This window comes from Dama dama, chromosome 5 (genome assembly GCF_033118175.1).
Source record: "Dama dama isolate Ldn47 chromosome 5, ASM3311817v1, whole genome shotgun sequence".
NCBI classification, from domain to species: Eukaryota; Metazoa; Chordata; class Mammalia; order Artiodactyla; family Cervidae; genus Dama; species Dama dama.
Window position 1 is genome coordinate 10770821 of NC_083685.1, and position 12059 is coordinate 10782879.

General features: G+C 45.8%; 1 long non-coding RNA gene and 1 pseudogene across 8 annotated transcripts in view; one reads left to right on the forward strand and one right to left on the reverse strand.

The window, feature by feature from the left end:
- The window catches only part of LOC133056470 (uncharacterized), a 91243-nt gene extending 79341 nt beyond the window's left edge, over positions 1-11902 (reverse strand). For 3 of the 8 annotated variants that reach the window (XR_009692823.1, XR_009692825.1, XR_009692820.1), the window contains exons 1-3: positions 11486-11891; positions 11248-11334; positions 6389-6497 (exon numbers count right to left, since the gene is read on the reverse strand). This is a non-coding gene — a long non-coding RNA (uncharacterized LOC133056470). Of the gene's footprint in view, positions 1-6388; positions 6498-10496; positions 10598-11247; positions 11335-11485 lie in introns of all 8 variants that reach the window. The other 5 variants (XR_009692822.1, XR_009692819.1, XR_009692826.1 and 2 more) reach the window with 4 other exon arrangements.
- LOC133056465 (large ribosomal subunit protein eL6-like) lies at positions 115-1072 on the forward strand (annotated as a pseudogene).
- Positions 11903-12059: the final 157 nt, after the last annotated feature.

The window sequence follows — 12059 nt, forward strand, 5'->3', positions numbered from 1 at the left end:
ACTTGACACTCAAGGTTGGCTCTCAGTGTTGTAAGTTCAAAGAGAACAAATGAGACAGATTCCTGCTGGACCAGTTTCATAAGCGATTAACTTGAAAACCAGATGTCCATTTACTCATTTTAAGTGAGGTCTGGCTCTTTCCCATCTTGCAAGATGGCGGGTGAAAAGGCTGAGAAGCCAGATACTAAGGAGAAAAAACCTGAAGCCAAGAAGGCTGATGCTGTCAACAAGGCTAAAAAGGTGAAAGTGGTGAAGAAAGTTAAGAAGGGGAAGCCCCACTGCAGCTGAAACCCTGTCCTGGTCAGAGGAATTGGCAGATATTCCCGATCAGCCATGTACTCCAGAAAGGCCCTGTACAAGAGAAAGTATTCAGCAGCTAAATCCAAGGTCGAAAAGAAAAAGAAGGTTCGGGTTCTTGCTACTGTCACAAAACCAGTTGGTGGCGACAAGAATGGTGGTACCCGGGTGGTCAAACTCCGCAAAATGCCTAGGTATTACCCTACTGAAGACGTGCCTCGGAAACTGTTGAGTCACGGCAAGAAACCGTTCAGTAAGCACGTGAGGAAGCTGCCCGCCAGCGTCACTCCTGGGACCGTTCTCATCATCCTCACGGGGCGCCACAGAGGCAAGAGGGTCGTTTTCCTGAAGCAGCTGGGCAGTGGCTTGCTACTTGTGACTGGGCCTCTATCCCTCAATCGAGTTCCTCTGCGTAGAACACACCAGAAATTTGTCATTGCCACCTCCACCAAAATCGATATCAGTGGTGTGAAAATCCCAGAACATCTCACTGACACTTACCTCAAGAAGAAGAAGCTGCGTAAGCCGAGACACCAAGAGGGTGAGATCTTCGACACAGAGAGAGAGAAATACGAGATCACAGAGCAGCGCAAGGTTGATCAGAAAGCTGTGGACTCACAAATTCTGCGAAGAATCAAAGCTGTCCCTCAGCTCCAGGGCTACCTCCGCTCTGTGTTTGCTCTCACAAATGGAATTTACCCTCACAAAGTAGTATTCTGAACTTCTTGCAAAGAACCTAATTAAATAACTTGTCCATTTCAAAAAAAAAAAAAAGTGAGGTCTGTATTTTCAGACTTTTTGAATCTTGTATGCAGAACACTGCCTGCCTTTAGTCAGGGGACCTGGCAAGTTAGCAATTAGTACTATTAGTAAATTCGGAATCTGAACATTCCTTAGTGAGCAACGAAAATGGAGCAAAAAGAACTGAATCACAGTAGTGGTTTGTGAGTGATCATGATTGGGTCACAGCTTCCTTTAAGAATTTGGGGGAGAAGTTTGATCCTTTCCTGAGAAACAAACCTGTATAATTTTTGCAGACAGTGTCAGGGGAGTGGTGGAACTCAGTCATTGACCCCTTTATTTCACTGAGGCTAAGCCACATGTTGGTAAGCGACCCCTATTCCACTAAAGACTCATTTGATTTCTCTGAGTAGCACTTCACAATTTTTGTCATATATGCATATACTTGTACTATTATTTACTTTTTTAAAGTGACTTTTATTTAGATAAAATTTTTGAAAAATACCTTATTTGCAGTACATAAAAAAGAACAGCATTTAACTGTCATAAATAGAAGACATGAAAAATGAAAGCAGAACAATATTACTAAATTTTAAACAATGAAATACAAGTAAACTGAATCTTTTAGATTATTAGGTTTACTTGTATTTAACCTTTTAGATTCTATATATGTACATATGGGCTTCCCAGGTGTTGCTAGTGGTAAAGAACCCATCTGCCAATGCAGGAGACGTAAGAGATGCAGGTTCAATCCCTGGGTTGGAAGTTCCCCTGGAGAAGGAAATGGCAACCCACTCCAGGATTCTTGCCTGGAGAATCCCATGGACAGAGAAGCCTGGCAGGCTACAGTCCATAGCGTCACAAAGAGTCGGACACAACTGAAGTGACTTAGGACAACACATATTTATATATGTATTCAAAAACTCTTAATCATTCTATAGCTGAAATGGGTACATCTCATTGAGGTGATGATTTTATGACCAGTTGAAAGTAACAAGATGTTCCAGTTCATGTTGCTTCAAGGTGAAATGAGGTTCACTGCCAATAAAATGATTCTGTATTTTAACCTTGATGATGAGCTGCAGCAGCAACAGTCCCATGATAAATGAGTGGCAAAAGGCAAAGTTTTGAGCTCACCCCACCCTCTGCCCCCTGTTCTTCCATCTTGGCAGTCTCCTAGGCATGAGGTGGCGTGTGGTGGCGTGAGGTCAGCTGAAACCTCTGTCCCTGTTCTCACAGCACCTGGGTCTACCCAGGGAGAGAGAGGGATTAAACATAGGGACTTAACGGGAAGAGGGTGTTCTGACAGTGCCAAGGGGGATGCCTGGCCTAGCCTGGGCCTGATGCTCTTCACACGTACGTACATCCATCATAAACAATGACTGGCAGGTTACTGAGTGCCAGGTACTGGTGACGCAGAGACGAGTAATCCCTGTGAGCCTCACTATCTCTGGAAGCTCAGGATATGGTAAGGAGAGACAGACTTTCAAAAGAGATGACTATACTATGATGTAAGTGCGGGATACAATGAGAGCAATAAGGTAATGACATCATGGAAGGACGAGAAGGGCCCCCGCTGACTGCAGGCAGGGAAGAAGGCTCCCTAGAACGTACTCATGTACCTCTCTCAGGTAAAAGAAGCCCAAAGGTGAGCAGTGAAGGGCTATTAAAGTGATTCCACAGAGTCTTTAAATAAGTGATTCCTACTATTTCAATGTTCCATTATCCCTACAGCATGACCCTCATCCTCGAGGTTTAATATAACTTCTAACATTCCAGTCATCACAACAACATCCAAGAAGCAAGATGGTTAAAGGACAAAGAAAGGTGGGACACTTTTCCCTATAAGGCAACTTCCCAGAGGCTGCCCACAAAACTTCTATTTATATGTCTTTGGACTTATAAATAGACCTGCCTCTTGAGAAATCTGTATGCAGGTCAGGAAGCAACAGTTAGAACTGGACATGAACAACAGACTGGTTCCAAATAGGAAAAGGAGTACGTCAAGGCTGTATATTGTCACCCTGCTTATTTAACTTATATGCAGAGTACATCATGAGAAACGCTGGGCTGGATGAAGCACAAGCTGGAATCAAGATTGCTGGGAGAAACATCAATAACCTCAGATAGGCAGATGATACCACCCTTATGGTAGAAAGTGAAGAACTAAAGAGCTTCTTGATGAAAGTGAAAGAGGAGAGTGAAAAAGTTGGCTTAAAGCTCAATATTCAGAAAACTAAGATCATGGCACCCAGCCCCATCACTTCATGACAGATAGATGGGGAAACAGTGGAAACAGTGGCTGACTTTATTTTTGGGGGTTCCAAAATCACTGCAGGTGGTGACTGCAACCATGAAATTAAGACGCTTACTCCTTGGCAGGAAAGTTATGACCAACCTAGACAAGCATATTAAAAGCATATTAAAAGACAGCATATTAAAAGCAGAGACATTACTTTGCCAACAAAGGTCCGTCTAGTCAAGGCTATGGTTTTTCCAGTAGTCATGTATGGGTGTGAGAGTTGGACTATAAAGAAAGCTGAGCACCGAAGAACTGATGCTTTTGAACTGTGGTGTTGGAGAAGACTCTTGAGAGGCCCTTGGACTGCAAGGAGATCCAACCAGTCCATCCGAAAGGTGATAAGTCCTAAGCGTTCATTGGAAGGCCTGATGTTGAAGCTGAAACGCCAATGCTTTGTCCACCTGATGCAAAGAGCTGACTCACTGGAAAAGACCCTGATGCTGGGAGGGATTGGGGGCAGGAGGAGAAAGGGACGACAGAGGATGAGATGGTTGGATGGCATCACCGACTCAATGGACATGAATTTGGGTAAACTCTGGGAGTTGGTGATAGACAGGGAGGCCTGATGTGCTGCAGTCCATGGGGTCACAAAGAGTCGGACACGACCGAACAACTGAACTGAACTGGACAAAGTTAAGATACATGGCCACATCTAGCTGCAAAGAAGGATAAGGAACTTCGTCTTTTTAGCTGGGAGTCGGTGTGCCTAAAAACTAAAGTTCTTAATTCTAAAGAATAAAAGGAAAATGGATTTGGGAAGGCAAACAGCAATCCCTACCATGATGCGAAACAGCCCTCAAAATTTAGGGTGATGACTTTCCTATGCCTAACCTTACCACCAACTCAATCCAAATCTCATGATATAGGTTAGAGTACTTCTGGGAAGATTTTCTATACACAGTGTATTACTTAAGAAGATTTTACTTGCAAGTATCAGAAAACCAAGTTCAAGTCAGTGTGAAAAAAATATGGTCCCCATATTCCAAAACTGTGAGATCTCGGCTCTGACCATGGCTTGATCCAGAAGTTCAAAAAAAGTTTCCATCTCTTGGTTCCACCTCTGCCAGGTGGGCTCCACGTTTAAACCGTACCCATTTTGGTTCTGGCGGGTCTGGATTCTTAGAGGAACCAACTGACTTCAAGAGCTCTCATCTCATACCGGGCAAGGTTCAAGTCCACTGGTTAGGAGAAGGTCCGTGTTTGCTAGCCCCAGCAAAGACTCAGGTTCATGCTAACTAGTCCAGTGGGTGTGACATCCTGCCCTTCCCTTGACCAGTGGCCAGAGCAATCAAGATATGCTGATTCACTTCGACCTGAGTTGTAATGGTCCACCCTTGTAGCCCTGGAGGCCCTTCTAGTCCATTTGAAGCTGAGAATGAGGGATGGATCCCCAAAGAAAAGTGGTACTCTTATCTGAAGGAGAGGACATAAGACATTGGAACTGCCAACCTTTTAATACTCCAGTGCTGCTGAAAACCCTGTTGGGGTGAATTGGAGAAAACAGAGAAATGTCATGTTTCTTGCCCCCATCCCTGTGAATCAAACTCATGGTAAGAGAATCTGCTTCTTAAACTGACAAATAACAAAAGAAATGCCAGCTATTAAGAAAATGTCTATAATGTTGATTCTGACATCCTAGACCCAGTAATCTCCTTGTTCTTTTAGTGGCAGAAACCTATTAGAACACTAGGTAGCTGTCTGGAAGCAAAAACAAAGTTCTCAGGTTATGAACAACCTAATCTCTCTGGGTTTTTAGATGTGGGTCAGTCACAGGAGTATTGGGTATAAAGCTGGTGTTTCTGCCTTTGGCCTTGCCCGGTGCCCAAGAGGAAATGGCTGAATAAAGGACACAAGGAACGTCCTGCAGCCCTGAGAAGGGGGCTGATGTGGGGTTTTCTAAGTCTAGGTGCCACCTTGTGGTTAGTAGGTACAACTACAGCGCTATCCTCTCCAAGATCTGACAGGAGAGACTGAACGACCAGGCTGGTGTCTTTCAAAGATAGTGTTACACGAACGAGCTTATTTACAAAACAGAAAAGACTCACAGCAAACTTACGGTTACTAAACGGTACTGTGTAGCACAGACAATTGTAGTCAATACCATGCAATAAACTATAATGGAAAAGAATCTGAAAAAGTGTATCTATATAACTGAATCACTTTTCTGTATACCTGAAACTAACACAACGTTGTAAATCAACTGTTGTTGTTTAGTTGCTAAGTCATGTCTGACTCTTTGCAACCTCATGGACTGTAGCCCGCCAGGCTCCTCTGTCCATGGGGTTTTCTAGGCAAGAGTACTGGAGTGGGTTGCCATTTCCTCCTCTAGGAGATCTTCCTGGACCAGGGATTGAACCCACATGTCTTGCATTGGCAGGCAGATTCTTTACCACTGAGCGATACTTCAATTTTAAAAATGGTTGAAACGAAACACAAGATGGCGTTACATGCAACATGATTGTATATGAGCAATACCTAGTAGACAAATGCAATGAATCAAGAGGTGAGGGTCACATACCCAAAATAACAAAAAACAGGGGCTCCAGCAAAAACTTCTTCATCAATGTTCACAGAAGTACTATTCACAACAGCCCCAAAGTGGAAATAACCTGAATGTCTATTAACAGATGAATTGAATAAACAAAATGTGGCCCATTCACATAATGAAATTATTATTTAACCATAAAAAACTAATGAACCACTAATACATGCTATCATATACATGAACCTCAAAAACATGATGCTATGTGAAAGAAGCTGGACATAAAAGGCCACATATTGTCTGATTCTGTGTTTATGAAATGTTCAAAATAGGTAAATCCAAAGAGACAAATCAGATTGGTCACTGCTAGCAGCTAGGGAGAGAAGGAAAGTTGATGGATAATAGATACGGGTTTCCCTTGGGGATGATGAAAATGCCTTTGAACCAGACAGACATGATACTTGCACAACACTGAGCATTAAATGCCACTGAACTGTTCGCTTTTAAATGGTCAGTTTTATGTTACGTGAATTTTAATCTTAATTAGAAAAAATAAATTGCCTTACCTCTGGGCCTCCATTTCCTCACAGTCCCTCCAATCATGTCCCGCTCTCATTCAGCTACTTCATGAAGAATAAAAGGTAACTGATAGTCATTGTCTTCATTAAACTTTTTCTGAAAATGAAATGAACATGGTAAAAGGATTTTTTTCTCACTGATACACACTCCTGGTTTCCAATCTTATGGCCCCAAGAAGAAATATTTACTGTGCATCTACTAAGTGCCCCATACTACTGGTCTGGCAGCCACACTTTGAGAACCAAAGCCCAGACCTCTTATCTGCTAAATTTGTTCAAGATAATTTAGGCTTTCTATAACACACTCATCCAACTCTTTAGAACCTCTGCCCACTGCCTGGTTCCCAACCACTCCCACATTTTAGGGAGCTGCTATGATAGCACCCCTCTTTCAGGCACCAACATCTGTGTTAGTTATCTATGCTGCATGACAAACTGCCCCTAACTTTAGCACTTTAAAAACATTTATTATCTCACAGTTTCTGTGGGTCAGGAATTTGGACATAGCTTAGCTGGGTGCCTCTGGTACAGAGGGCTGCAACCAAGGTGTTGGCCAAGGATGCCATCATCTCAGGGTTCAACTACGTGAGGATCCATGCTCAGCTCACTTACGTGACCACTTGCCAGGCCTCAGGTTCTCACTGACAGCTGGTGAGACATGAGTACCTCGACATGTGGGCCCCCGCTATGGGCAACAGTAGTGGCTGACTAGCATCCTCTCCCCGATTCCTGGTCACATGGAACCTCAGAATGTGGAAAGAAGGTCTCTGCAGATGCAATTATTTAGGTTAAGATGAGGTCATACTAGGTTAGGGTGACCCCTAAATCCAATGACTGGTGTCCTCGGAAGAGGAAAGAACACAGAGGCACACAGAGAAGGTCATGTGAAGATCAAGGCAGAGATAAGAGGGATACACCTATAGGCCAAGGAAGGCCAAAGGGCTGCTGGGAGTCACCAGCAGCTGGCAGAGATAGAAAGGACCCTTCCTAGAGTCTTCAGAGGAAGCAGGGCCCTTCTGACACCTGGATTTCAGACTTTGGGCCTGCAGGACTGTAGAGAATAAATTTCTGTTTTTTTAAGTCACTTAGTTTATGGCAATTTGCTATGGCAGCCCCAGGAAACTAATAAAGCTGCTCACATTTGAGCTGGCTTTCCTCAGAGCAAATGGGCAAGAGAATGGGAGAGCAACAGAGGGGTTCCCAGGAGGGAAGCCACAGCCTTTCTGTAATCTAATCTCAGACATGACAGCCCATCATTTGAAGTGAGTCCCTAGGTCAGCCCATGAGCACAGTGAGGGGATTACACAAGACCGTGAATACCAAGAGGCAGGCATCTCCGAGGGTTATCTTAGGCTGTCTACCACATTCCTTGACTTCTTCAAGAAATATTTATTAAACACCTACTGTGGGCTGGGTGTTGAGGATGGAACTAATAATGCAGATAAGATTCTTTCCCTTTTTGAGAGTATTTAATCTAATGGAGGAGAGGACCCTAAAGAAAAAAGAAGTGGATATATAAATTAAAATTGTGGGGACTTCCCCCGTGGCTCAGTGGTAAAGAACCTGCCTGCCAATGCAGGAGTCACGGGTTCAGTCCCTGTTCTGGGAAGATCCCGCATGCCATGGAGCAACTAAGTTTGTGCGCTTGTGCTCTATAGCAAGAGAGCCCACGGCAATGGGAAGCCCGCACACTGCAATGAAGAGCAGCCCCCTGCTCACCGCAACTAGAGAAAGCCAGCACAGCAACAAAGATGCAGCGCGGTCAAAAAAATAACAAAGAAATAAAATGTTCAAAATCGTCTTAAATACAAGGAAGTGAATTATGAGGTAATACGAATGATTGATTTAGACTGAACCAAGGGTCAGACCTTGGTTGAGATTGTTGGATGGCATCACCGACACGATGGACATGAGTTTGAGCAAGCTCTGAGAGCTGGTGATGGACAGAGAAGCCTGGCATGCGACCATGCAGTCACAAAGAGTTGGACGCGACTGAGCGACTGAGCTGAACTGAAGGGTCAGGGCTGGGGCTTCCCAGGTGGCTCAGTGGTAAAGAATCTGCCAGTCAGTGTAGCGGATGCGGGTTTAGTCCCTGGGTTGGGAAGATTCCCTGGAGAAGGGAATGGCAACCCATTCCGGTGTTCGTGCCTGGGAAATCCCGTGGACAGAGGAGCCTGGTGGGCTACAGTCCAAGTAGTCGCAAAGAATTGGGCACAACTAAGTGACTGAGCACACACACACACAAGGGTTAGGCCCAGTCTTTCTGATGAATTAATATTTAGAATGTGGTTAAAGAACGTGTAGGAATTGGGCTCTGTGTGCTCAGTAAGGAGAGTAAGTTTCTAGATAGAGGGACAGCATGTGCAGATGACAGATGTTGGGTTTAGCTGCGAGACTCAGAAATGCATAAGGCTTGGACCTCATCTCTGCATCTCTACTATGTAGCACAGTGCCTGGAACAGAGAGGTACCTGATAAATTATTACTGAAAGAACCAAAGAATCCAAGGAACCTTCTATTTCCTAACTGTTACAATGTTAATCCAAGTCATTTCAAAACTTTCTCCCACAGTTCACTGCAGAATCACTTTCTTATTTGTGTTACAAAGAATAGGCAAAGCTGCTATAACAAAAAGCTGTAAATACATGAAAGCTCAACATAAGAGATTTTTTTTTTTCTTCTTCTCTCATATAACAATCCTGAGAGGATGCTGAGGTCAACAGGGCAGAGTTCTCTTCCACCCAGGTATCTTCCATCTTAAAGTCTTGCCTTCTTCAGAACCTGGTCATCATCTTCCAGCTGGCAGAGTAAGTGAGAGCATCTGTCGACAGATGCTCCAGGCAAGGCCTGGGTATATGCACAACTCCTTCTGCTCACTTCCCATTGGGGGAGAGCATAGACACATGGCCGTACCAACTTTATGGGGGATGGGGAGTGTCCTATAGGTGTATGGCCAACAAAGAGGACGGCTATGTCTGTACCGCAAAATATATCCCATTATGTGTCTAATTCTCTGGTACATTCCTCAAGAACCTCAAATTAACCAGATAAAAAATAACTCTAGATTTCTCACTCTCATCAAGTTTTTCATTCACCGAATGGCACCACCATCTATGCAAGTTGCATAAGGTGGTCTCCTAAAAGTTATTCTTTTTTTAAAGTATTTATTTTTATTGCTTTTACTTGGCTGCCCTGGGTCTTAGTTGCCACATGTGGGATCTAGTTCTCTGGCCAGGGACTGAACTCAGGCTCGCTGTATTGGGAGTTCAGAGTCTTAGCTAGGGAAGTCCTGAAAATTATTCTTGATTTGTTTCTTATTCTCATCTTCCACATGGAGTTCTTCAGGAAGTCCTTTCAACTGCACCTCCAAAACAACATAAACCAATCTACTTTATCTTTATGGCCACCGTCTTAGTTCAAGCATCATAATAATCTGGGCTATTCCAACAGCCTCTTAATAACTGTCCATGTCTCCACTTTCACTTGCCCATATTTAATTCTCCATACAGCAGAGTCTTATCTTTAAAAACATAAATTTGATCAGATCCCTCTTTAGTTTAAAACCTTCCAGTGGCTTAGAGTAAAATCCAAAGTTCTCACCATGACTGCTAAAGGTGTATATCAGCGGTCCCCAACCTTCTGGGCACCAGGAACCACTTTCTAGGAAGACAATATCTCTACGGACCAGGGTAGGGGAGAGGGGATGGTTTCGGGATGATTCAAGCGCATTACATTTACTGTGTACTTTGTTTCTGTTATTATATCAGCTCCACCTCAGATCAGGCATCAGATTCCTGAGGTTGGGGACCGCTGGTGTAGATGATACAACCCTTTTCACCTTTCCAACCTCATCCTTTACCACTTTCTCCTACTCTCCCTGCTCCAGCTACAATGATCGTGCTGCTTCTTGACCACATTTACCTAGCTTCTAGTTTAAGACTTTTACAACTACTGTTCCATCTGCCCAGAAAGCGACCTGGATCTCCAGCAGACAGTTCCTTCTCATTTATCAGAGGTCTCAGCATCAGGGTTGCCACCTCGGAAACCTCTCCTGGTCCTCTACTTGAAAAGTCCCCACACCCAGTTAAGTTTCTTACCTCAGCATTCTGTTTACTTTCTTAGGATCCACAAATCATGCTTCTCTTTCTTTCTTTCTTTTCGTGCTTCTCTTTCTTTATTTACTGCTTCTCTCCCCGCCCTGCCCCCCCCCAAAAAAAGGATCCATGAGCAGGTACTGTGTCTTTTTTCTACTTTTTCCCCAGGGTCCAGGAGGCCTGGCACACAGCGGTGCTTAGTAAATAAGTGAACGAATGAAGAACCACCAAGAGGTGATTAACCAAATGCTCCTGCAAGGTTCTTTGATAGGCTGTTGGTATAGCCTGGCTTCTCCACCCCACTTCCCCACCCTTTACTCAGGAGAGGTTTGGCAGAAGAGCAGCGGCATCTGGGGAGGCCCCCTCTCCCCCACAGAGCTATGGGAGCCTGAACTTGCTGGCTACTCCACTTTCCGAAAGGGAAAGATACCCGGCTAAATGCCGACACAAGAGCTGAGCGAACGAGTCTTGGGGTCAGAGATCTGGGGGGCCCCTGCGACAGAGCTGGTTCCAGAGCCCCCAGGCCGACCCCTGAGCTGTAGGCTGCTCCCCGCTGCCAGGGCCTGGGGGCTGCAGGGAGGGAAGGCCTGCACCCCAGTTCAGCGTTTGGTCCGCAGATGGAATGCTGACAGGCAAAGACTTTAGCATCCGGCTTTCATTACTTGTTTTCTCGAGTCAGGCATAAAAAAAAAAAAAGAAAGAAAGAAAGAAAAAAAAAAGGTCATCTGTGTTGGTAAGAGTAAGGAGCACAAACCTGCGTTCCAGTTACGACTTGACCACTTCTCAGCAGTCCTCAGCTGTGCGCAAATGAGTTTCGCTCTCTGACAGCCAGTTACCTCACCTATTAACAGGGACAAGAACACAGCTCAAAGGGCCAAATGCCTACTTTATAAAGAGGAGAGAAACTAATGAAGAAAAGAGCCTCACGTAAAGTGAACGCCCCGTATATACATAATTATTATCGCCATTATTATAGATACAACTCTTGTTACCTCCTGACCCGCCCGGAGCCTCAGTTTGCGCACCTCCATCACTAGTCGTTTATCTCCCGATCCCTCCGTAGGATAGTTCCCGCGCCAGAAGACCTATCCGCGGCGCTGGGACAAACTAGTTTGTAGTGCCACCCGCAGGCACTAGAGTCAGCCGGTGAGGGCCCGTAGCCCCGCCCCGACGGCCCCTGACCCCTTCACGTCATCAGCTCGGCGCCAGCGCTGCGGAGGGCCCCGGGGCCTGTCCTGGGTGTGGCGCCACCTTGGGGAGGCCTTGGCGGACGCCTGCAAGTCGACTGCTTGGTTCGGTGGCGGCTCGGAAACCCCAGCGGACCGCGGCGAGGGGCGCGTGGAGCCGTGGGGACACGAAGTCGGGCGACAGGAGGGGCGGCCCGGAGCTCAGGCGGGGCACAGCGCCGGCAGGCGGGCGGCCGGCCGGGCTGCCCGGCGCGGGTGTCCCGGCGATGTGTGGCGCTGAAGCGGCAGCGGGAGCAGCAGCAGCGGCGGCGGGCTCGGCCTCGGCTTCGCGGCGGTGCCGGCGGCGGAGGCGGAGGCGCAGGCTCCTCCTCAGGACCTG